At 36.7% G+C, this 26924-nt stretch overlaps 1 protein-coding gene across 1 annotated transcript in view; it reads left to right on the top strand.

Moving 5' to 3' along the window:
• Window positions 1–477: 477 nt before the first annotated feature.
• The window catches only part of SSH2 (slingshot protein phosphatase 2), a 137299-nt gene continuing 110852 nt past the window's right edge, over window positions 478–26924 (top strand). Inside the window, exon 1 of the mRNA XM_023739615.1 lies at window positions 478–516. The gene's annotated coding sequence lies outside the window, so the exon portion shown is untranslated. The remainder of the gene's footprint in view (window positions 517–26924) is intronic.

Raw genomic sequence — 26924 nt, forward strand, 5'->3', positions numbered from 1 at the left:
TATGTTGATGGGGATAATGATTTGATCCTGAGCACTCTGTGAAGTGGTACTTATTGTTTAGGTTGTTCTTTGGGGATCAGAATTATTAATAGGTCATCCTGATAAAATTTATTGGTGGTAGTCAGAATGCTTACTCATTTTGAATTTGAAGTAGCATAGCAGTAACATAACATAATAATTTCAGTTTGCTTTCAGAGGTAATTCTTTTAATGATTAGCACTTTGTTATCATAAAATTTGTTTGTAGACTGTTGTTGATATTTCCTCCAGGAGTAAGTTCTGTTGATACATGTCAACCTCCTGGGTTGGTTGAAGTCACTTTTTATGAAGTGAATTTAGTTCAAGTGAGTAACATAAATGAGATATTACCACATGTAAAATTTAGTAAAATTGCATTGTTGATATTGCAGTACGAGACCTCAGATTTTAAATTGTTTTTTTTTTTTCTCTCTCTCTCTCTCTCGTCTATATAGGAGGCAGACAGTGGGGAGGAAGAATGCCGGTCACAGCCCAGGAGGTATGTTTCTTCATTATGTTCTATAGCATTTCTATAGTTAATGTTTTTTCTCTAATTCTTTTTGAGTCTTGTCAGGTTAACTTAACCTTGGTTTTCCAAGATTCTCCAGTGGTCTCTCAAAAATGAGATTGTTTTAAGAAGACAATTACTGACTCAGAGATTTAAAATGGTAGACAGTTGCTGTTGAGTCAATTCCAATTCATGGCAACTCCATGTGTGTTATAGTAGAACAGTGCTCCATAGGGTTGTCAATGGCTGATGGTAGATCACCAGGCCTTTCTTCCAAGGTGCCCCTGGGTAGATTCAAACTGCCAACCTTTCGATTTAAAATGGTAGATTACTTTAAAAAGATGCAGAAGGGCCAATTTGGCCCAGTTTTGACCCAGGTCAGGAACTATCTTGGGTAATAAGCAAATTTTCCTTCCTTTTAGGAAAATATCAACTGAAGAGCAGTTTAGCCTTCAGTTTTGTACTTAGGTTTGTCCTTCAGTTTGATATGGTTTTTTCAAAGCAACTTCCTTCCCACAATAAACAGTTCCAGTAAGTTCTAGATAGTCATTTAAATGTTATCAAACTTCTGTCCTGTGAACCCAATAAAATCAGCTATTCTGGATGATACAGAGAAAGGATACAAAAAGCATGCTAACTGTGGAGAAGCTGGCTAAATGGAATACTTCCTTAATGATTATCAAGTATTTGTTGATGGTATGTTGTTGTTGTTAGTGGCCATCAAGTTGATTCCAGCTCGTGGTGACCTCATGTGTGCAGAGTAGAACTGCTCCGTGAGGTTTTCAAGGCTGTGACCTTTTGGAAGCTCAACACCTGATTCACCTCTGGGTAGGTTTAAACTGCCAACCTTTCAGCAAGTAGTTGAGCGCTTAATCCTTTGCACCACCCAGGGACTCCTATTGATGTATAAACCTATTGCCGTCAAGTCAATTCTGACTCATAGTGACCCTATAGGACAGAGTAGAACTGCCCCATAAGGTTTCCAACAAGCAGCTGGTGGATTCAAACTGACGACCTTTTGGTTAGCAGCCGAACTCTTAACGACTAGGCCACCGGGGCTCCCCTATTGATTTATAGCGCCCTCTTTTTTTTTTTTTTTAATGGTTCTGTAGGTGAAAGTTTACAGCACAAGTTAGTTTCTCATTCAGAAATTTATACAGAAATTATTTTGTGACATCGGTTGCAATCCCTGTAATGTGACAGCACTCTCCCCCTTTCCACCCTGGGTTGCCTGTGTCCATTTGTCCAATTTTCCTGTCCTTTCCTACCTTCTCGTCTTGCTTTTGAGCAGGAGATGACCATTTGGTCTCGTATACTTGATCGAACATTCCTCATGTGTGTTACTGTTTGTCTTATAGACCTGTCTAATCTTTATCTGAAAAGTGGGCTTCGGGAGTGGCTTTAGTAGCAGAGTGCCTGGGGACCATTGTCTCAGGAGTCCCTCCAGTCTCTGTCATACCAGTAAGTCTGGTCTTTTTTTGTGAATTTGAATTTTGTTCCACATTTTTCTCCCTCTTTCTGTCCAGGACTCTCTATTGTGATCCCTGTCAGAGCAGTCGGTGGTGGTAGCCGGGCACCATCTAGTTCTTCTGGATTCAGGCTGGTGTGGAGGCTGTGGTTCATGTGGTCCTTTAGTCCTTTGGGCTAATATTTTCCTTGTGTCTTTGGTTTTCATCATTTTCATTGCTCCAGACGGGATGGGAGCAGAAGTTGTATCTTAGATGGCTGCTTGCAAGCTTTTAAGACCCCAGATGCTACTCACCAAAGCAGGGTGTAGAACATTTTCTTTATGAACTATGTTATGCCAGTTAACCTAGATGTCCCCTGAGATAGCTCTCTTCTTTAAATTACAACTTAATACAGTTTATTTTCATCAGTAACTGAGTTATTGGCAATATTTTTACTGTCTTGGTTATCACACAAATTTTGGCTTAAAGCTTAGTTTTTCACTGTCTCTTAGGAAAGAACTGATAGTGAAGTGTCACTGTTTTCCATAGGGCTAAGAGATGGAAACCTAGAAGAAATTTTAGCTGAATGCTTATTAGAGGCATCATAACCTTATTCCCATTAGAATGAAAAAAAGATTCCAAATAATTATTAAAATTTCTAATAGGTCAGATTTAAAGATCTCTGGGTTAATTTTAAGCTTTACGTATTGATTTGACATCCACTGGAATAATTGTTGTTCAAAACATTACATAATGATGAGGCAAGTTTGGTCTGTTCTCTTATTCACAGCACTGAATTGTCAAGCCATTAAGAATCATGAAGACCCCTGTTTTTAAAATTGCTAACAGTAAATCATTAATATGACCAGCAGAGGGTTTTTTCAGACCTCTTCTATTCACAAGAAAAGGAACACTTAAAGAAATAAGAAATGAAGAAAAATCTAGTAATACTCATTTTTAAAAAAATCAAGACTTGATAGCCTGTTATAAATTCTTACATTCAGTGTGTTTGCCAGACTATTTCTGAATCTAATTGCTTTAGTCTGACTCAAAGCAAAGAAACTTCTCTTAGCTGCCAATTGAATGCTCCTTGTAGCTAAATGGTGTGTAAAAGATTGATTTTTGTGGGTTTGGCTGCCTACAGATAGCCCTCGCTTTCTCCGTCATTTACCATTCAGTAAACCAGCATTGAGTTAGCGTCTTTTCATTGAGCATGCGTGAACTCATCTTGTCAGTTTGTGGGTTCAAATGTGGCTTGTAGTAGGGAATTTGAATAGTGAACAGCATATCATTAAAACTAGATGCTAGTTCCAGGTAATAAAGGCATTGCATTAATCATCTCTCATTTTAACCAAATGCCATTTATTGGAAAAGTCATAAATTAAAATTAATCTCTCACCAATATAATTAGCCTAAACTGTTATACCTTTGGGGCCCTGGTGGCACAGTAGTTAAGAGTTAGGCCACCAGCCAACAGGTCAGCAGTTCAAATCCACCAGCCACTCCTTGGAAACCCTTTGGGGCAGTTCTTCTCTGTCCTGTAGGGTCACTATGAGTTGGAATCAACTCAGCAGCAAAGGTTTTGGTTTGGTTTTTTGTGTGATACCTTTAAAAACCAGTGTGATACCTTTAAAAACCAATATTCATGTCACACTATCCTTTTTGTGATATTTAAATTCTGGCAATATTTTGTCTTTCTCAGAGGATAGGCATAAAAAGATAATGTGATTACAGAACTTAAAATCAGATTGTATATTATTAACTTTTTGGCAAAAAGATAATAGATGAAATTCAATGACAGTCTTCCTGTCTCATATTTATGAACTCAAAGCTTTCCTCCTTCTTGTGTGATGATATACATACTTTGCTGACTAGGGAACAGCCAGGATGGTAACAATACCACTAAACCATATAAAATGCCAATATTCAGTGTTTTGACCTATAAATGGCAATATCATATAGTTCAACATAACAAAATTGTAAGATAATCAATAAACAAAAATGAACAAAAGAAATATGCCGCTGAAATAAATCTATGAGTTCCTGAGACGTCTTTTTTTAAGGTGAGTAGTTATGGTAGGAAACAAAGTCCTTTAGGATCTAAATTTAGAAAATAAATATTTTAATTATAGTAGAATTCATCCATTCCTGTGGGTACCAACCCCAGCCTAAGAACTGTATAAAGAGGAGTAACTTTTTGGGAATCAGCTTTGGGGTCAGCAGTTCATTGTATTGTACTATAATATTGTTTCAGTGGTCTGGGAGATTGTCCTTGGTTTTTTTGTTTTTTTTTAAAAAGGATGCTCAAGTCACTCAGGACATATTTTACTTTTTCCCTCTCAAGCTATATATCAAAATTGGTGACAAATATATATATGTGTATGTGTGTTCATATATATATTTACATGCATGTATGTATGTATAAATAAATATAAAAATGTGTGTTTAATTAATAAAATTTTGTCACCAAGTTTTATTTTTTTAATTTCTCTGAAAGTGAAGAAATTATTTTTCCTGTTCAACTTAAAACCTCTCATGTTTTTAAGCCTAGATTCTTCCTCTTTAGTCTTCCATGGACATAAAGAATTGCTTACCATGCACTGAAAAAAAATTCTTCATCTTTGAAAACATGGTCTGTTCCCCAAGGAGCTTCAAACCTAGCAATGAAAACAAAATTTGTCACACAGGGGATGGAGAGAGAGCCATGTGGGCCAGAGGAGTCTCAGAAAATCGCTTTTAAGACCTGAGTCTTGATGAATGAGTGTGATTTAGATAGAACAGAAGAAAGGAAGAGCATTCCAAATATAGGAGGGTGGGGAGAGTGGAAGGATATCCTCAGAAGTCTGGAATATGGTGTGATTCAGGGACAGTGAGAAGATAATTATATCTTAAATGCAGAGGAGTTTTAATTTGATAGCTCTTTGTGTAGAAGAATGGCATGACTGGCAGAAGAGAGTCTGGCAGTGTTATGCTGTATGAGGGGAGGCAAGAAAACTACTGAGGAAGCTGTTGGAATAAATTAGGTAAATGGCTAGAGGTGGAGAAAATGGAAAAGAAAGGACAAATCCAAGGCATATGGACTTAGGGAAAGATTGGATATATGATGTGAAAGAGAGAAAGGACTTCAAGATTTCTACCTGAAGAATTACAAGAAACTGGTCTCCCTGCCTCTGGTCTCAAAAGCCCCTACCTGACTGGTTCTCCCTCCACCACAAGTTTCATTTTCCATAATACCATCAATGATATTTCCATATTTCTATATCTATATAGATCTCATTATGCCCCTTTCAGGATAAAAATTCAAACTCTTAGCATGCCAATCAAGAGCCTTCACATTCTGACCCCTACCTATCTTTCCAGCCTCATCTCTTATCAGAACTCCCTTAAATTCTATGATCTAGCCAGTTCCCCAAACAGGTCTCTTGTGTCTCTGTTCCTGTGTACAGGTTCCTTCCTTCGTTTTCCCCATTTTTTGCGTAATTCCTGCTAAAAATTCAAACTTTGAAATTGAGCTCAGGTACTGTCTCCTCAGGAAAGCAGCTCTGGGGCCCGCACTCTGAGTTAGACACCCCGGCTATGTGCTCCTCTAGCCATCATAACACTTAGCACAGAGGTTGGCGTTCACCATCTGAGAGCAGCATAGGGCAAGGACTGTGTCTTTAACTCTGTATCCCCAGCAGTTACCATGTAGTTGGCACTCAGTAAATGCTAGTTGAATGAATGATGAGTGAATGAGAATAGAAGAATGTTGATACCTTTGTTAGAAATGATATACTTGAGAAACAGAACTCATATGAGAAGACAGAGTTCACTTTTGAGCATGTGAAACAGGGCAATATTCAAGTGGAGATGGCCTGAAGACAGTTGAAAGAAAACAGAATCAGGACATGTCCTTGTGTGAGAGATAATTTCACAATGGCACTGTGTTACTAATTCATTCAATTTGTGATCAAATCTTACCTCCAGATCTCTGTCTCTGGTACTTTGTCAAGTTTTCTTTGTTTTGTATTTGCTCTGTGTATTTTTTATCTTTGAGATATGACTTCATCTTCCTTTAATTTCAGCCTGTTTGGTGAAATAATTTTTCTATGGAGTTAAGTATCATAATGACAATAATGTACTATGTTGCCCATTTTTTTGGCTGTGAAGAGAACGGATGTATTTCTGCCTAAGTATATGCTCTAGTTAAAGAATATATTCATCTAGAGAATCTAAGTATTGTACTTAAAAAAAGACAGAGTGAGAAAGAGGAAGGTCTGCTGTAAATATGAGCTGATAATTTAATCCTCATTTTTTTAATCTTTTTTTAAATTTTGAAACAATCTCAAACTCCAAAGAAAAGTTGGAAGACTAAAGAGGAAGACATGCAAAGAACTTTTTTTCCTGAATCATTTGCTAGTAAGATGTTGACATGATGCTCCATCACTCTGCTTTTCTGTTTTAAGAAATAGAATGATGAGGTTAACATTTCATGGAGAAGCCGAATACTTATTGAACTTATAATGGGATATGTTGTGGAGTGTTTTTGGTTTTTGTTTTGTTTTTTTTTAATAAGAATAGAGCTTTCCATGTATTGAAAACTGACTCTAACTGATCACATTAAAGCTGTTCACCTTTTGCTCCTGCTTCACTCTGCACCTCCCACCACATAAGTAAGTTACTCTTCCTGTCCAGAGTAGAGAACTATCTGTTGTTAATAAACAGATGTGGCCACCAGGGGGGTGTAGTGAGCTGTCCTCGCATCCTCTCTTGAGTTCTGCCACTGGTAGCCCCTTTAATATACTAAATACACACTTCTAAAGGCTCTTTCCCTGGCCACTTGACAGCAGTAAGAATTTTCTTTTCACTGAAGTACTATTTGTCTCTGAAGAATGTGTTCATAGACTCTATTTTATATATATCTTTGGCATGTTCTGTATCTGGTGGATAAGAAAGGCATACTTCTCAAGTCTGGTTTGAAAGTAACTCTTATTATCATAGCCATAATGAAATTAGATTGTATCTTTTAAAGCAAAATGAATAATTTTTCCTTTTTTTCAGATGTTATTCTTCATAGAGTAAGCAAAAACAAAAGTAAAATAAATTTTCCCTCAATTCTTGACTTGTTAAACTTTTAGAAAAGTTTTTTCCTATAGTATAAAAGCCCAAAGACTAATAAAGTGTCAAATACCTATCACTGCTGATTATTTAGCAGTAACGAAATCCTCTTAGCTACATGACTTGTGACTAGATTCTTATGGACTGCATACTGGAAATGAGAGAGTTATGATACTTTATTTCCAGCTGCACCTTCAGTCACATGACTAAGGCCCATGGTTAGCAGAAATTTCATATTCCAGACTGAAAAGATCTGAGGAAGAATTCCTCCACCGCAAGGGAAGTAGGATGTGGGCAGCTGTGGGATTGTGACCTTTCCTCTTTTTTATTGTTTTTCTTACCATGAAAAGCATTTAAAAAATTTTTCATTGTGGTAAAATATACATAAAATTTCTCATTTTAATCATTTCCAAGTGTACAATTCAGTGGCATAAGTACATTGACAATATTGTGTAACCATCATTACTGTCCATTTCCAGATCTTTTTTATCATTCTAAACCAAACCTCTATACATTAAACAATAACTCCCCATTACCCGTTCCCTCTGAAAGGCCTGGCAGTCTACTTCTGAAAAATCACAGCCATTGAAAACTTGAAACACATGAGGTCATTATGAGTTGGAATTGATTTAACTGCTACTGGTTTGGTTTTGGTTTTTTCCTAGCCACTGGTAACTTCTATTCTACTTTCTGTCTCTATGAATTTTCCTATTCTAAATACCCCATATAAGTGGGATCATACAATATGCTTCCAACTTATTTGACCTATGTGGTATAGACATAGAATGGAATATTATTCAGCCATAAAAAAGGAAGGAAGTTCTAATACATGCTGTGACATGGATGAGCCTTGAAAACTGTGCCTAGCTGCTGCTGGAAGGAGTTTATAGAGGCCAATGTGTGGATTCTACTAACCAGAGCCTACTTCTAACAGCTGCTCATGACCCAAACTCCTGTTAGACCTCTTGTCTTCCGCCCATCATAGAGTTTCTGAGGCATTTGAAGAGCTTTTCCAGATTATGTTTAAAACTAAAACCAAGCCGTGTTGTGCACAACTCAGGGGCAGGGATAAAGTACTGATGACTTGTGTTGGCATTGCCTTTACCAACTTAACAAAACCATTAAGTGATATTATCTCAGGATAAGGCCCTACCTTTCAGACAAAGCAGTGCAGCCAAGGAAACCCAGGGAATGAGTTTGAATGCGTATGTCTACGACAAAAAAAATAATCAAATCCATTGCCGTGGAGTCAATTCCGACTCATAGTGACCCTATAGGACAGAGTGGAACTGCCCAATAGGGTTTCCAAGGAGCAGCCGGTGGATTTGAACTGATGACCTTTTGGTTAGTAGCTGAGCTCTTAACCACTCTGCCACCAGGGCTACTCATCTAGGATGGGAGGATCATTATATTAAGACTTTGTTTTCTTTCCATCAACAAAAAAAATCAGAACATACAAATAAAAGATAACTGTGTATCAAAAAAAGAAAGGCATATTCATAGAATAAAGCTATATTCATTGATAAAAATGTTTTAGTGAATTTGCTATTCTGCTCTAAAACTGTGTTGATTTTTGCAGAAGTCTGTTGAGTAAGATGAGCAGTGAAAAGTTCATAATAATTCACAGGTGTCTCTTTAAGAAAGGATAGACTCTTGTCTGTCTCCTATCTAGGTTTCGGTCTCCCATTCCTTGTTTTTGTATTCCCGAGGTCCAGGCTGTGGCTTGGCACTTAATAGGCACACATTACCTAATTGTTAAATTACTGGGTAAATGAGGGGTAAGTGTATGAATTGAAACTAGGGGGTCTTGTACAGCAACAGGCACCTTGCAGCTTTAAAGGTAATTCGTTAGCAGATGATTAGCTTTTTATAGTGCTGTTACCTTCTCCCAAAAATTGAACTACAAATCAGAACCAAAGATTTGCCCATCCTTCCAACCCCCAAAATTAGAATCTCATCTTCCTCCAGGAAGTTTCAGGGAACTTTAAAAAATTAATAAAGTTAATATACTTTCCTTCTTGTTCACCACAAGTTATTTGTCTTGGATGAAAAGATAAGAGGCTATTAGGAAAAGGTTTATTATGAACATTTAATTCAGAACTACTGAGTTCAATATAAGGTCAAGGTTTTTTGTTTTGTTTTTCTTCTCCTTGTAGGTTTATACAGTATAAACTTTAGAAAACTCTCATGTACATGATTTCTTTTACCCTAAAAATAATATATGTATCCCCTGTGTATATGTTTATGTCTTAAATATATTTTAAAGGAAATAGACACTACAGAAAGATTTCCTATTATAACCCAAATGAACTCTTAAATTGCCAGTATCTTTGTATCACTGACAATATTCATATTTAATTATCTCAAAAGGTAATGAGTGAACAATCTGGTGGAGCATTTTTACAAAGAGAAAGTAAACAGCATTTCATAAAATTTCTATGTTGAATTTTAGTACTATTTATAGAATATTGGTCTTCAGAAAAGTTAGTTTAAAATGTTTGCCGTGTTTTCATCAGGTGCTTAGAGATCAAGATATCTGAAAAACAAAAGATTTCCCAGGTAAACCTGAAAATGTATCCCAAAGCAGCAGTGTCCTTCAAATTGTGATTAAACAAGAAACATATATAAATTATAGGCATAAAAATATTTCTATCATATCTGTATAATGGCAGGGAATGGAACCACGGTACTTTTTTCCTATCTTCATTATATTATTTCTATGATAAACTCAGTTCTGTTTTAGCCTTCCTCTATAGCTAGAGAAGACTCCAAGTCTACAGTGTTGTTTTTCTTTTTATGTATACAAAGGAGTCATCAAGGTAAACCTGGGTATCCAATCCAGCAGTATAATAGAGGAAAAGAGCAATGAACTAAGAGCAAGAAGACCAGATTTTAATTCTGTCCCACCCCTTACTATGCTAAGCTCAGTTTCCTCATCTGTAAGATTGAGATTATACCTGCCCATCTATCCAATAGGATTGTTGTAAAAAGCAAATAACATAGTATATAGTAAAGCTTTAACAAATATTAAGCACCAGGCAAAGATGTAAACTGATGGTACTTTTGCAATTATTTATCTAAATTCCATTTTAATTTTACAAACTCACAGCTCAGTTTCTCTAACTCTGTGCTATGAATGACACCCCTTACATCATACTATTAAGATCACTTACTGAGGAAAAGCCAGAAGAGAAATTGTCAGACTTCGGATACCAATAAATACAAATTAGTGTGGAATTAGAAGTGGAAGCTTCCCATCTCTGGATCAGTAGGTCAGATCTGACTCAGCCTGGGTGATTACCTAAAGTCACAGATATTAGATGCCATTTGGAAAACCCTGTTTAAAGGTACTGATCATCTTGGTTCATTCATTCAATGACTATTTATTAAGCAACGACTCATCTATTTGCCTCTATGACTCACTACTATTCCACCGTCCTGAGGCGGAAGGAATGTATTAATAAACATAGCTGGCAGACTGTTCTGGTGTTAATTATTCACTGGGAAGTTCCTCAAGCCTAGCAGCCATTTAGAGCGAGAAGAAAGAACCTGTTATCGATTAACTAACCCAGCCCTAAAACAGCTGTTCTGCTGAAACACCAAACAAAAGATCAAGAAATTTAGAGACTGCTGAAAACACGTAATTGGTATGAGCCGCTTTTGCTTACAAAATCCTTATTCTTCAGTGAAAAATTCTCACTTTGTGCTCTAGCAGAGAACTCTTGCCTTCACCTTCACAGGACTTCCAACACTTTATTGTTAGACATTACTTGTTTGTCTGTTTTTGCCCCTTATAACTATGGCAAGGACAGTCTCTCTCTTGTTCATGATTGTATCCTTGAATTCTGGCATATAGAAAGGCGCTCAGTAACTTTCGATAGAAGGAACAAATAAGGCAGCATACTTTTTGTCCATTTTCAGGCTTTGGAAAAGACATTTAGCCTCTTTGAGCCCATTTCCTCAAGAATAAAATAGGAACAAGAATACTGTATAGTTTTTCACGAGGATTTGAGATATAAAGTTTAAATGCATATTACAGTAATATTCACAACTAGTAGCTATTGTTAGTATTCCCTTTTGTCTTTATAAACTGGGTTCTTCCAAAACTAAGATCATAACTGTATGTCCCATAATAAACAATTCTTCACAGTATGTATTTCAGAAACCTTCAAAATCAAAAAGCCTAGTTCTTTATCAAAAAAAAAAGAAAAGAAAGAAAAAAAGCAGTTGATATTAAGGTTAAAGCCTTTTCAAGTAAAGTTAAAATATAGCTGCCAAGCCAATCTTTTGTTTTGTTTTGTTTTGTTTAACTATCCCTAATATCTTCTTAATAACTGGAACATGTAATCAATGAAATCAACTTTTTTAACACTCAACTGAGTTAAATGGTTGTCGTCTTAGGTAAATGGTATTGTCTACAGAATACCAAATGACTTTTTTAACTTTAATTAACCCAAACTTTGGGCTTCCTATTAAAAAGATTATCTATAATATGCATAAACTACACATAAATAAATAAAAAAAAAACCATTGCCATTGAGTCCATTCCAACTCATAGCGACCCTATAGGACAGAGTAGGACTGCCCCATAGGGTTTCCAAGGAGCAGCTGGTGGATTCGAACTGCTGACCTTTTGGTTAGCAACTGAGCTCTTAACCACTGCGCCACCAGGGCTCCAAACTGCACATAAATATATGAAAATTACATATATTTATGTAATTTATGTACAACAGAACAGAACACTGCCTGGTCCTGCACCATCCTCATAATCATCGCTGTGTTTGAGCCCATTGTTACAGCCACTGTGTCAATTCATCTCATTAAGGATCTCCCTCTTTTTCGTTGACCCTCTACTTCTCCAGGGACTGGTCCCTCCTGATAACATGTCCAAAGTATGTGAGACGAAGTCTCGCCATCCTCACTTCTAAGAAATATTCTGGCTGTACTTCTTCCAAGACAGATTTGTTCATTCTTCTGGCACTCCAGTATTCTTCACCAACACTGTAATTCAAATGCATCAGTTCTTCTTCAGTCTTCCTTATTCATTGTCTATCTTTTGCATGCATATGAGGCGATTAAAAACACCATGGCTTGGGTCAGGCACACCTTAGTCCTCAAAGTGACATCTTTGCTTTTCAGACACTTTAAAGAGGTCTTTTGCAGCAGATTTGCCCAATACAATACACTGTTTGATTTCTTTCTTTTTTTTAAATAATATTTTATTGAAATTTTGATGAAAGCTTATACAGCAAGTTAGTTTCCCATTTGACAGTTTCCACACAAATTGTTCAGTGACATTAGTTACATTTATCACAATGTGTCAACATTCTCTTTAATTGTGTTCTGTTTGTTACATTCCAGTAATCTAGTTTCTCTGCTCCCCTTATCTTCTCATCTTTGCTTTTGGGTAATTTTGACCTTTTGGTCTCATACAAATGGTTTTTAAGTAGAGGACCAATCTTATGGGTAATACCCTTTATTTTGTGTGCCACTCTATTTCACTAAAAGGTGATCTCAGGGGATAAGCTCGGTTATAGGCTTAAAGAGTGTCTCAAGGTGATAGTCTCAGGTAGTCCTCTGTTCCTACTGTTACAGTTTGTGTGTGTGTGTGTCTGTGTGCACTTTAAATAATAATTTGAGGTCTGCTCCATATTTTTCTCCCATTCTATCTGGGACCAACTATTGTGACCCCCGTTAGAACTGTCAGTGGTGGTAGCTGGATACCATCTAGTTCTTCTGGTCTCAGATTAGATGAGGTTGTGGCTCTTATAGACTTGTTTCTTCTCTGAGCTTTTTGTTGCCTTATTATTTTGCTCCTGGCAAGTAGAGACCCATAATTGTGTCTTAGGTGACCGCTCGCAAGCTTTTAGACCCCAGACTCTCTTCACTTCACTAGGATGCAGATTATGATTTTTTTGAACTCTGTTATGCCAGTTGACTGAGTTATCCCATAAGACTATAGTCCCAAGCCTTCAAACCCAGAAAACCAATCTTGGAAGGTGTTTGGTTATATTTGAGGAGTATCCATATTTGTGTCTTCAATGAGTATATGGGCCTGCACCCACATATTGGTATTTACATGTGTTTTTTTTTTTACATAGATACTTTTATGTTCACCTGTGTACATACCTGTACCTACCCAATTTGCCTACACCCATCCATATATGCTCAAACACTCATTTTTACTTTGGTTATGCTGTACTCACTAAATCCACATTCGGTGCCACTTTTCCCATCACCAAAAACAACAAATCTCTAGTCTAAAGCGTACTCCCACCCTCCGCCCAGTAACTACCAATGAACATTTGTCTCTCGATATCTGTTCTTGTCTTCTTGTAAAAGAGGAATCATATAGTATTTTTCCTTATATACTTGACTTATTTCACTTAGCATTATACCCTCCAGGTCCATCCATGTTATAATGTTTCACGGACTCATCATTGTTCTTTATGTTTGCATAGTGTTCCATTATGTGTATGTACCACAATTTGCTTATCCATTCATCCATTGATGGGCACTTTGGTTGTTTCTGTTTATTTGCTATTGTGAATACGCAGCTGTGGATGTGCATATGTCTGTTCGTGTCATTATTTTTAGGTCTCTGGGGTGTATCCTAGGAGTGGAATTGCTGGACCATAAGGTATTTGTAGTTTCTTGAGAAAGCGCCATACCATTTTCCATAGTGGTTGTACCATTTTACAGTTCCACCAGCAGTGGATAAGGGTTCCAATCTCCTCACATCCTCGCCAACATTTGTTGTGTTTTGGTTTTTTTTTTTTTTTTTTAATCAGTTCCGTTTTAGCTGGGGTAAAATGGTATCTCATTGTAGTCTTGATTTGCATCTCTCTAATGACTAATGATCGTGAACATCTTGTAATGTTTGTTGACTGTTTGAATATCCTCTTTGGTGAGGGTCTGTTCACATCCTTTGCCCATTTTGTGATTGGGTTGTTTGTCTTTTTATTGTTGAGTTGTTGCAGTTTTCTATAGATTTTAGAGATTAGACCCTTATGTATAAGTCATTTCCAAAGATTTTTTTCCCAGTCTGTAGGTTGTCTCTTTACTCTTTTAATGTCTTTTGATGAGCTTAAGTTTTTAAAATTGATGAGGTCCCAATTATCTCCTTTGTCTTCTTCTAGTTGTGCATTTGTTGTAACATTTGTTATTCTATTTTTACAGAAGATTAGGTTCCATAGTTTTCTCCCTATGTATTCTTACAGAAATTTTATGGTTTTAGGTTTAGCATTTAGGGTTTTGATCCATTTTGAGTTAGTTTTTGCATATAGTGTGAGGTATGATTTTTCTGCAGGTGAATATCCAGTTTTGCCAGCACTGTTTATTAAAGAGATTTTTTCGGCCCCACTGAATGGACTTTGACCCCTTGTTGAAAATCAGTTGTCCGTAGATGGCTGGGTTTAATTCTGAGTTCTCAATTTTATTCCACTGGTCTATGTGTCTATTGTTAAACCAATACCAGGCTGTTTTGATTACAGTGGCTGGATAGTATGTTTTGATATTGGGGAGTGTAAGGCCTCCTGCTTTGTTCTTTTTCTTTAATATTGCTTTGGCTATTTGGGGTTTCTTTCCTTTCCATATGAAGTTAGTCATTAGTTTTTCCATTTCAGTAAAGAATGTTGCTAGGATTGTATTGGGATTGCATTGTATCTTTAGATCACTTTAGGTGGAACTGACATTTTCACTATATTAAATCTTCCAATCCACGAGCATGGTATGTCTTTCCCCTTTTGTAGGTCTCTTATAGTCTCTAGTAGTAGTGTTGTATTATTTTCATCATATAAGTCTTTTCTGTCCCTGCTTAGGTTAATTCAGGGGCTATAGTAAATGGTATTGTTTTCTCGATTTCTTTTTCAGAGTAGTCTTTGTTAGCGTAAAGGACCCCAACTGATTTTTGTGTGTTGATCTTGTACCCTGCAACGTTGTTACATTTCTCTATTAGGTCCAGGAGTTTTCTCCTAGAGACTTTAGGGTCTTCTATGTATAGGATCATGTTATCTGCGAATAGAGATAGTTTTACTTCTTCCTTTCCAATTTGGATACATTTTATTTCTCTTTCTTGTCTTATTGCTCTGGTAGGACTTCCAGTACAGTGTCGAATAAGAGTGGTGATAATGGGCATCCTTGTCTTGTTTCCATTCTCAGAGGGAAGGCTCTCAGCCTTTCTCTGTTGAGTATGATGTTAACTGTTAGTTTTGCCCTTAATTACAATGAGGAATTTCCCTTCTATTCCTATTTTGCTGGGTGTTTTTATTAAGAAATGGTGTTGAATTTTATCAGATGCCTTTTCTGCATCCATCGATATGATCATATGGTTCTTATCCTTTGTTTTATTTATATGATAGATTACATTGATTGATTTTCTAATATTGGACCACCCTTGTAATCCTGTTATGAATCCCACTTGATCATGGTGTATGATTTTTTTTATACGTTGCTAAAGTGTGTTGGCGAGAATTTTGTTGAAAATTTTTACATCTGTGTTCATAAGGGATATTGGTCTGTAATTTTCTTTTTTTGTGATGTCTTTGTCTCATTTAGGTATCAGAGTTATGCTGGCTTCATAGAAAGAGTTTGATAGTATTCCTTCTTCTGTGTTTTTGAAGAGATTGAATAGGATTGGTGTCAACTCTCCTGAATGTTTGGGAGAATTCTCCAGTGTATTCATCTGGTCCTGGGCTTTTTTTTGTTGGCAGTTTTTTGATGATATCTTCAATATCTTCTTTTGTACTAGATCTGTTTAAATTTTTTACCTCCGTGTTAGTTTGGATAGGTAGTATTTCTAGGAATTTGTCCATTTCATCTAGGGTTTCAATTTGTTGGAGTATAATTTTTCATAGTAATCAGTTATAATCTTTCTCTCTCTTGAATCAGTTGTAATGTCACCAATTTCACTTCCTAATTTGGTTATTTACCTCTTCTGGTTTTTTTCTTTTGTCAGTCTAGTCAGTGGTTTGTCTATTTTATTGATGCTTTCAAAGAACCAACTTCTGGTTTTATTAATTCTTTCCATTGTTTTTCTATTTTCAATTTTATTTCTGCCTTGATCTTTATTATTTCTTTTCTTTTTTTTTTCTGATAGCTTTTGACATCTTTTGCTCTTCCTTTTCTGTTTGTTCACGTTTTCAGTTTAAGTTAATGATTTTGGATTTTTCTTCTTTTTTAATGTAGATGTTTATTACTATAAATTTCCCTCTGAGTATTGCTTTTGCTGTGTCCCAAAGGTTTCAATATGTTGTGTTTTCATTTTCATTTGATTCTAGGAATTTTTTTAATTTCACATTTTATTTCTTCTATGACCCAATAGTTTTTTGTTGTTGTCATTAGGTGCCATCGAGTCAGTTCCACCTCATAGTGACCCCAGGTACAACAGAATGAAACACTGCCTGGTCCTGTGCCATCCTCACAATCACTGTTATGCTTGAGCCCGTTATTGCAGCCACTGTGTCAATCCATCTCGTTGAGGGTCTTCTTTACTGACCCTCTGCTTTACCAAGCATGATGTCCTTCTCCAGGGTCTGATCCTTCCTGATAACATGTCCAAAGTATGTGAGACATAGTCTCGCCATCCTTGCTTCTAAGGAGTATTCTGGTTGTACTTCTTCCAACACAGATTTGTTCGTTCTCTTGGCAGTCCATGGTATAGTCAGTGTTCTTCACCAGCACCGTAATTCAAAGGCATCAATTCTTCTTCGGTCTTCCTTATTCATCATCCAGCTTTCGCATGCATATGAGGCGATTGAAAACACCATGGCTTGGGTCAGGTGCACCTTAGTCCTCAAAGTGACATCTTTGCTTTTTAACACATTAAAGAGGTTTTTTGCAGCAGATTTTCCCAGTGCAGTGCGTCTTTTGATTTCTTGACTGCTGCTTCTGTGGGTGTTGATTGTGGATCCAAGTAAAATGAAATCTTTGACAACTTCAGTGTTTTCTCCGTTTATCATGATGTTGCTTATTGATCCAGTTGTGAGGATTTTTGTTTTCTTTATGTTGAGGTGTAATCCATGCTGAAGGCTGTAGTCTTTGATCTTCATCAGTAAGTATTTCAAGTCCTCTTCACTTTCAGCCAGCAAGGTTGTGTCATCTGCATACTGCAGGTTGTTAATGAGTCTTCTTCCAGTCTTGATGCCGAGTTGTTCTTCATATAATCCAGCTTCTTGGTTTATTTGCTCAGCATACAGATTCAGTAAGTATGTGAAAGGATACAACCCTGATGCACACCTTTCCTGGTTTTTAAGAATTGTGTTGAGGCAGTAATACCTCTCATTTCCTAATATGTAATTGCTATTTTTATCCCAACACAATCCTTTTCCTTGAAGATTTTCCTTTGGAAAGATAGTATACTGTAGTTGAAAGTCAACATTTGAGCCATATAAAGCTTGAGTTTTTCTGAATCTGTTATTTACCTATAAAATTATGAGTAACTTCAATTAAATTAGACCACTCAAGGTAAAGTACTTTATGAACAAATAATAAATAATATCTGGTAATGTAGTCATTTTAAAATACCACTAAAATGAATATTTATAGTGCATTATTTTTAGTTGTGTACCTACATCTGTATTGCTTGCATGACCTTGGACAAGTACATTCTTTGGGATTCAGTTTCCTCTTCATTAAAAAAAGAAAAAAAATCAAGCATGCTTATTGTGAGGCATAAATAAGATACAAATATGAAAATACCTCACATAGTAGGCAAAATACCATTGCATAAATGTGCATCTCAGTGGATTTTATTAACGGCAAATGTCTTTTCTAGTTCTTCTCATGATCAGCTTGTAGCAGAGCATTTTACTGAGATAAAAGAAGTTTGTGAGGGAGACTATAAAAATCTGTAACAGTCTTTTAAAAACTATTGAAAGTATTTCTCTTCTAATTATTTAATATACTCACTCATTTTATTAGTGATGCTCATCAACCATAAACAGATTTGAGTTTTCTAGATTTGGATTTAAATTGTAGTGAGAAAAGGATTATAAATAAATCATCTCATGACCTCTCCAGAAAAGGCTGGTATATTAGTTTCCTAGGGCTGCCGTAACAAATTGTCACAAACTAGGCAGTTTAAGACAACAGAAATTTATTCTCTCACAGTTCTGGAGGCTAAAAGTTCAAAATTAAGGTGTCGACAAGGCCATGCTCTCTCTGAAGGCTCTAGGGGAGGATCCTTCCTGGCCCTTCCGAGCTTCCGGTGGTTGCTGGCAATCCTTGATGTTCCTTGACTTGTAAATGTATCACTCCAATCTCTTGGCATTTTCCCTGTGTGTTCTGTATGTTGGTGTCCAGTTTCCCTTCCTATAAGAATAGCAGTCATCCCTAATCCAATATTACCTTGTCTTAACTTGATTACAGAGCCCTAGTGGCACAGTGATTAAGAACTTGGCTGCTAACCAAAAGGTCGGCAGTTCAAATCCACCAGCTGCTCCTTGGAAGCCCTATGGGGCCGTTCTACTCTGTCCTATAGGGTCGCTATGAGTTGGAATCAACTCAACAGCAACGAGTTTGGTTTTTGGTTTTAACTTGATTACATCTGCAAAGACCCTATTTCCAAATAAGGTCATATTCACAGTACCAAAGGTTAGGACTTGAATATATCTTTTTGAGGGGCACAATTCAGCTCTCAACCACTGGTAAAATCAAAGCTGAAATAACTGCTTTACAAGAAGTGACTATGTTAAGATGAATCTTAGAGGAACTGGTCTTTGCTCTTTTTATTTGGTAGATACTGTAAGCAAGAGCTTAAGCAGTAATTAGACTATCAAGCCTAATTATTGTTTTCTTTAAGTATACTAGGTCCTTAAGTATTTAAAACCAGTTGATATCGTTCTTCACTGAGGTTTTTGGATAAAACACGAACTACAGGTTTTGTTTGTTTTTTTCTCAATATTTTACTATAAAAAAATTCAAACATGCAGACAAGTTGAAAGAATTATACAGTAAGCAACCAAATACACACCCCCTGGATTCTACAATTAACATCTTGCTATATTGGCGCAGTGCTTAAGAGCTTTGGCGAGCTATGGCAGCTAACCAAAAGGTTGGCAGTTCAAATCCACTAGCCGCTCCTTGGAAGCCCTATGGGGTAGTTCTGCTGTGTCCCATAGGGTCACCATGAGTCAGAACGAACTTGACAGCAATAGGTTTTTTAGTATATTGGCTTTATCTCACATCTACCCATCTATCCACGCCTGGGCTTTAGGTTTTTAAGCAGAAACGAAGTTTTTATTTGCCTTCTATATGTATTTTATATATCAACCTTGAGAAATTTAAAAAAAAAAATTAAGTTCAGTGCTTTATAAGCTATACTTCATTGAATGAATTTTACATTAAACAAAGATATATCATATGCATAATATAAAACATGAATGGCAGGATAAATAACAAATTCAGGAGAGCAGTTACATCTAGAGAGAGAGAGGAAGGAGCTCATAGAGGAGTTCACAGAGAGCTTCAACTTTCATGTTTTATTTTTTTAAATCTCTGGGAGTGTAAAATGTTAGAATGTGATAGTGCTGTCTATTGAGCATATAGCTTTTGGTTTTGTTAATTTCTGTTCTTTTCTGTATGGTTGAAATATTTCACAATTAAACATTAAAAGAAAGATTTGCTACTTAGTCTTCTCCCCTAGCAAAATATTTTCCACTTCACTTAAGATTCATTGTCCAAGTGGCCTTTCAGCTGAGGTGGATTGAAGAGAATCTAGTAATACCATATCTTTTCTCAGTTAGTTGATGCACTAGCTGAAGAATGCTATAAAGCACCCCCTTTCTACTAAGAACTGAGGATTATGACTTTTGCATACTTCTTGGTTTTGCCTAAGCCAGAGAGGAAAAACAACTTCCAATATTGTACTTAAATTCCTTGAACATATCTGACATGTTGTTGAAAAGCGTGTAATTGTGTCTAAGTTTGTGATTTTGCTCATTCACCTGATTTCAGAGAAGAAAGACATGCAAAGTGAAATGTGGTCAGGGAAGCTGATACATGAAGACTTGGAGATAATGATGCTGCTCAGCCAGGGCCTGGAAACTTGACCATTCTAAACAAACTGCATAGTACTAAATTGCTCGTGAAAGGGCCGAATCAATCCTGCTGCGATTTGAACTTTTGGCTCCTGAAAGTCTAGGGCGGGCTTGAAAATAAAGATAAAGCCCTTACCTACTGGGTTGTGTTCAGGCCCACTACTGGATTCTTTGTACAAAGGAGGCATCTACCCGAAGAGCAAGAGGCAAGAGGAAAGGGATGAAACAGTGAAATGGAGTCTTAAGGGCTGCTCCCTGTACCAGGTCTGAGGGAGTAAGCCCCCAGAGAGACAGAACCTCTATCATTAATGTATTGATTACTTCAGTATTTATCTGGAGCCTAATGTTTGTGTAGCCATAGGACAGATAAAGTGGGATGTGGTGCTGTACTTTATTGAATGAATTTTACATTAAACAAAGATATACCATATGTGTAATGTAACTGTTTAGTGCTTATGACTTGCCTAGCACTGTCCTAGGCTCTGCAATGTACACAAAAGTTACTGTGTCTGATTTGCTCCAACAGAGAGATAAGTTATATAGGCAGCAATTAGAGGACAAGAAATATACATACACACAAACATATATCATGTTATGTGGTATAAAATAGAGAATAAGACCTTGAATAGGAGCCCTGATGGCACAACGGTTAAGCGATTGGCTGCTAACTGAAAGGTTGGTGGTTCGAACCCACCCAGCAACTCCAGGGGGGAGGAAGACCTGGCAGTCTGCTCCCATCAAGATTACAGCCTATAAAACCCTATGGGGCAGTTCTACTCCGTCACGTGGGGTTGCTATGAGTCAAAATTTACTCGACAGCACCTAACAACAACAGCAAAGACCTTGAATAATATAAATTATAAAGGCTTTAGAAAAGTGTCAAGTTATTGTGTTATTCTGACTCATAGCGACCCTATAGGACAGAGTAGAACTGTCCCCTAGGGTTTCCTAGGCTGTAGTCTTTACGAGAGCAGATCACCAGGTCTTTTCTCCCGTGGAGCAGCTGGTGGGTTCGAACTACCAACCCTTCTGTTAGTAGCCGAGTGCTTAACCAATGTGCCACCAGGGCTCCTTAAAAGTGTCATAGCATACTGTAAACCAGGAATTGGTCGTTGGACTTAATCAGAAGACCTAGGTTCAAATCCCAGCTCTGACATTTGCCATCCAAGCTTAGACAGGTCCCTTACTTTCTGAGCCTCAGTTTCTACAAACAATAATCTATAAAATGGAGATGATAATTGCAGCTAGCTCTGCTTACCTATACACAGGATTGTAATGAGAATCAATGGAAGTGAAAACACTATAGAGTTTCTAATTATTAAAAGAACTGAGAATTGAACTAGGCCTTGAAAAATAGGTTGCACATGGGATAACTTGAAAAGTGGGATGAAAGTGGTCCTAGTGAGGCAACAATTTGAACAGAGATTGAGATTCTGATATAGGAGGACAGGATAGATACAACAGAATTGTAGCAAAAATTTATTTCAGGCGGGTGGGTAAAAAATTAACAGTGATTGTGTTAGAGAAGACATGGGGTTGAGAGTAATTATGTCATAATGACTAGATTATGGTAAGATTTAAACTATGGAGGGGTCTGAAGCTATGAGTCGGAATCAACTTGACGGCAGTGGGGTTTCTGAATGCTAGAAGGAAGAGTTTGGATTTGATCTGAAAGGAAATATTTGGGGGTTTCAAGTAGGGAATTATGATAAAAGTGATTAACTCCTATTCATTTTCATAATCAGCATCTAGCAAAGTTCCTGGCATACAGGTATTCAGAATTAGTGAAACTAAATTCAGTTAGTCTTTCAACAATATGTAGGGTGAATTGGAGACAAGTGAGCCTAGAGTCTAGGCTTCTTATCAGCTAGATGTTAGTCTAGTTCATCTTTTTTTAAAAAAAAAATTATCAAAAGGAATGATAATACTTGCCCAGCTACTAGGTTTATTTTAAATATCAAATAAGAGCCCTACCATCATCATCCACAAATACATTAAATACCTCCTTCCTGCAGGATGCATTGTGCAAACTAGGGAAACAAAAAGATCTGAAGGTATAAGTACCTTGAAAAATGTTGTGAGATGAATATAAGTTTGAAATACAGAATTTTAAGGATCTGGTAGCAAGAGGGTGATACAACAGCCAAAAGATCATCTTACTGCTATATTTAGTACTCGGTTAGATCCTTATTAATGTCAGGATCTGCTAGGCCTTGTCAGGACCTGCTACGTGTAGCTAGGATAAGTAGAGGAGAAAACACCAGGTGCACTTGGGTAGGTATTTAAGGTCCCCAGGAGTTGTTCCTGTTGGCAATAGACCTTTTCAGATTTAAACTGTTCTGATGAATCTCCATCATCATGGAGACAGTATAGAAACTGGTTAAGAAAGGAGGCTCTGAATTCAGAATACTGGCTGGGTTTGAAATACTCCTGTGTAACATTAAGCAAATTACTTAACCTCTCTGAGCCTTGTAGAGATAATAATAGAATCACAGTTTTGTTTGTAAGAATTAAGTGAGCTACTCTGTGTAAACTAATAGAGCACCTGGTACACAGTAATGTCAGCTCAATAAATGTCAGTTATTGTTTTTATTTGCAAGTCCTTCTTAGCTCCTAGAGTCTAGCCTTCATTCTCTGTCACCCCCAAATTCATTTCCCATTTTTCTATATCTGTCTCACCTCATTCCAGGACACTGATGGTATTAGGCCACATTTGGCCCATTCACCTATAATACATTCTACAGTACTAGTACAAGATCTTAAAATATCTTCTGAATCAGAAATTATATTATCTTCAAAGTAGTTTAAGTATTATATATAGTTAAAGTCTGAGTCTTTGAAATCAATAATCTATAATACAGCTCTTCATAATTTTTCATTATAATTCAGTTATTTTTCTAGACTTCCTACTGAAAGCATGTTTTACTTTATAATTTTTTCCTTTTTTAGTTTTTAATGTAATATGTAAAAGTTGGAATAGAGAAAATGATCTTGGACCTGAGTTAATTTAAAAGATCATGGGGTAGGAGAAGACACTAGGATTTCATGGGAACATAAAGAAACTAAACCCATTAGGAGGGCAATTTAGTAATATCCACCAAATCCTAAGACGTCTGAAATATTTTAACTGTCAATTCTACCTCTAGATATCCATCCAACAAATATTTTCACATGTATACACAAAAATTGTATAAAAGCATGTTCATAGCAACACTGTATAAAATAGTAAAGACTGGAAACAACTTAAATATCCATCAGTAAAGGACTGTTTAAATAAATTATATACAATTCTGCAATGGAACAGGATGCAGTTCTTTATAAGAATGAGGTAAATCTATATAAATGTGGGAAAATGTCTAAGATTATAGTGATAAGTGTGTGGGGGGAGCAAGAAGCAGAATAATATATATAAAACAATTCTGTGTGTTCTGAAAGGGCAGCTACAATACACTAATGTTTGCATATGTAAGGAAAATTCCTGGAAATATATATAAGAAACTATTAATAGTAATCACCTCTGGGAGTAAGATGAGAAGAGTGACTTTTATTTTCACCTTTCTGAATGCTGAAAATAATATTTTAATCATTTGCCATGTGTTACCTTTATTATTTTTTAAAAAAATAAAATGTTTAAAGAGATAAGAGTCAGGACCGAATGGTTAAGTGTTTTGTAAGGTGTGTTGGATGCGAAAAGTGATCTATAAATGCCTATTATTTTTACTAAACAATAGAGTGTGGGGCTTTTGTAACCTGAAGAAAGCAGCATTTCAGCATCTCTTTCTACAGGAGCATATGGTGGTTAAGACCATGGGGGATAAATGCCTTGGAGATCGCCTCTCATGGAGTTGATATGCAGATCTTTTCAGTGTCCCCCATTGCTCTTATGGTAGAAAGTTCCATGAAAAGGATCGTAAGGGCTCTGTGACATTGTTAGATCGAGTGTTTAAAACTATTGTCAGATATTCTTCTTTCAAATAAAACTATTAGCCACATGGTGATTGCAGAACATGATTACTTTTAAAAGCCTTTGTTTACAGAGTTTGGTTTTATTGTATTGTATGAAGAGTACCTTTGATTCAGTGTAGTGAGATACCTCTCAGTGCTGTCTGGGCAACAAGTTTGAAAATTAGGGGTATTATCATGAGAGTTTTATCCTAGTGTTTTACGGATTAACAGTCGACAGAATGTTGTGTTACTCCAGGTAACAAGCTTTTTGTTTTGTAGCTCTTTAAGTGTTGGTTTGCTGCCTTTTGACACTCGGGATTAATTTACTATTTGTTTCTCTAGATCAAGCCTTTAGAGAAAACATAAAGTAAGTCTTCTGATTGGTGTAATCATTTTTTTCTTATGACCAATATTTAAACAATATAGTTATGTAAGTTAATCACATTATTTCAAAGTTTAAAAAATACAAATAGTAAGCAGCAGATCTCACATTACTGCAGATTGCAATAGTGAGTTAATATAATTAACTACTTGGTAAACAATAATATTAAAAGACTTCTGGATGAAATGGTGATATATAGGGGAAGTTTGTATGTACTTTTATTTTCATTTATTTGTTTGTCAAATTCTGGGTAATAAAAGAAAGCAAATACAACTAGCTTTCTATTATTGAAAGCTGACTGGCCAGTTTATAGATGATAATAATAATGAATATTTCACGTTGTCCTGTTCACAAAACACTTTTGTCTATCTATCTTAATAAGCCTTTGAGGTAAAAATTATCATCCCACTTTAAGATTAAGAAATTTCAAGAAACTAGATATCTGGGAGCTCCTAAAAATCAAACACTTAGCTCATCAAAAGACTTCACCAAAAGAGTAAAAAAACAACCTACAGACTGGGAAAAATTTTTTGGCTACGACAAATCTGTTCAGCATCTAATCTCTAAAATCTATAAGATACTGCAAAACCTCAACAACAAAAAGACAAATAACCCAATTTAAAAATGAGCAAAGGATATGAACAGGCACTTCGCCAAAGAAGACATTCAGGCAGCTTACAGATACATGAGGAAATGCTCACAATCATTAGCCATTAGAGAAATGCAAATCAAAACTACAATGAGATACCATCGCACTCAAACAAGGCTAGCATTAATCCAAAAAACACAATAAATGTTGGAGAGGTTGTGGAGAGACTGGAACACTTATACACTGCTGGTGGGAAAGTAAAAATTGTACAACCACTTTGGAAATTGATTTGGTGCTTCCTTCCAAACCCAGAAATAGAAGTACCATACGATCCAGTAGTCCCATTCCTTGGAATATATCCTAGAGAAATAAGAGCCATCACATGAATAGATATATGCACAACCATGTGCATTGCAGCACTGTTCACAATAGCAAAAAGATGGAAGCAACCTAGGTGCCCATCATTGGATGAATGGATAAACAAATTATGGTATATTCACAGAATGCAATACTACCCAACAATAAAGAACAATGATGAATCTGTGAAACATCTCATGACATGGATGAATCTGGAAGGCATTATGCTGAGTGAAATTAGTCAGTCGCAAAAGGACACATATTGTATGAGACCACCATTATAAGAACTCAAGAAATGGTTTAAACACACAGAAGAAAACATTCTTTGATGGTTACAAGGGTGGGAGGGAGAGGGGTATTCACTAACTAGGTAGTAGATAAGAATTACCTTAGGTGAAGGGAAGGACAATACACAATACAGGGGAAGTCAGCACAACTGGACTAAACCAAAAGCTAAGAAGTTTCCTGGATACAACCAAACATTTTGAAGGACAGAGTAGCAGCGGCAGGGGTCTGGGGACCATGGTTTCAGGGGACATCTAGGTCAATTTTGGCATAACAAAGTTTATTAAGAAAATGTTCTGCATCCCACTTTAGTGAGTGGCATCTGGCGTCTTAAAAGCTAGTGAGCGGCCATCTAAGATACATCAGTTGGTCCCAACCCACCTGCAACAAAGGAGAATGAAGAACACCAAAGACACACAAGGAAAATATTAGCCCAAGAAACAGAAAGGGCCACATAAACCAGAGACTCCATCAGCCTGAGACTAGAAGAACTAGGTGGTGCCCGGATACCACGAATGACTGCCCTGACAGGGAATACAACAAGAGGGTCCCTGATGGAGCAGGGGAAAAGTGGGATTCAGAACTCAAATTCTAGTAAAAAGACCAGACTTAATGGTCTGACTGAGACTGGAGGGACCCCAGAAGACATGGCCCCCGGACTCTCTGTTAGCCCAGAACTGAAACCATTCCTGAAGCCAACTCTTCAGATAAAGATTAGACTGGACTATAAGACATAAAATGATACTCGTGAAGAGAGTGCTTCTTAGCTCAAGTAGGTACATGAGACTAAATGGGAAGCTCCTGTCTGGAGGCAAGATAAGAAGGCAGAAAGGGACAGGAGCTGGTTGAATGGACACGAGAAATCCAGGATGGAAAGGAGGAATGTGCTGTCACGTTATAGGAGAGCAGCTAGGGTCACATAGCAATGTGTGTATAAATTTTTGTATGAGAAAATGACTTGAACTGTAAACTTTCACTTAAAGCACAATTAAAATAAAAAAAAGATTATAGAAATTAGGATTGGGACAGATTAAGTTTTGCCCATGGACAAAATAGCTAGAACCTAGAACTTCTGATATCAGAGTCAGTGCCATGTTTTAATGTTGCCCACTTTAGCTGTTTTCCAGATTGGTGGAAAAGAACAGAGAGGATCATCTTTAGTCCAACACCTTCATTTTCTCAGTGAATAAACTAAGGCCCAGAGTAGACCTTACCTTAGGGTTGCCAGACAGACTTCAGACCTGCTCCCCTAACACACA

The sequence above is a fragment of the Trichechus manatus genome, unplaced genomic scaffold (assembly GCF_000243295.1).
Source record: "Trichechus manatus latirostris isolate Lorelei unplaced genomic scaffold, TriManLat1.0 scaffold00138, whole genome shotgun sequence".
Taxonomy (NCBI): domain Eukaryota; kingdom Metazoa; phylum Chordata; class Mammalia; order Sirenia; family Trichechidae; genus Trichechus; species Trichechus manatus.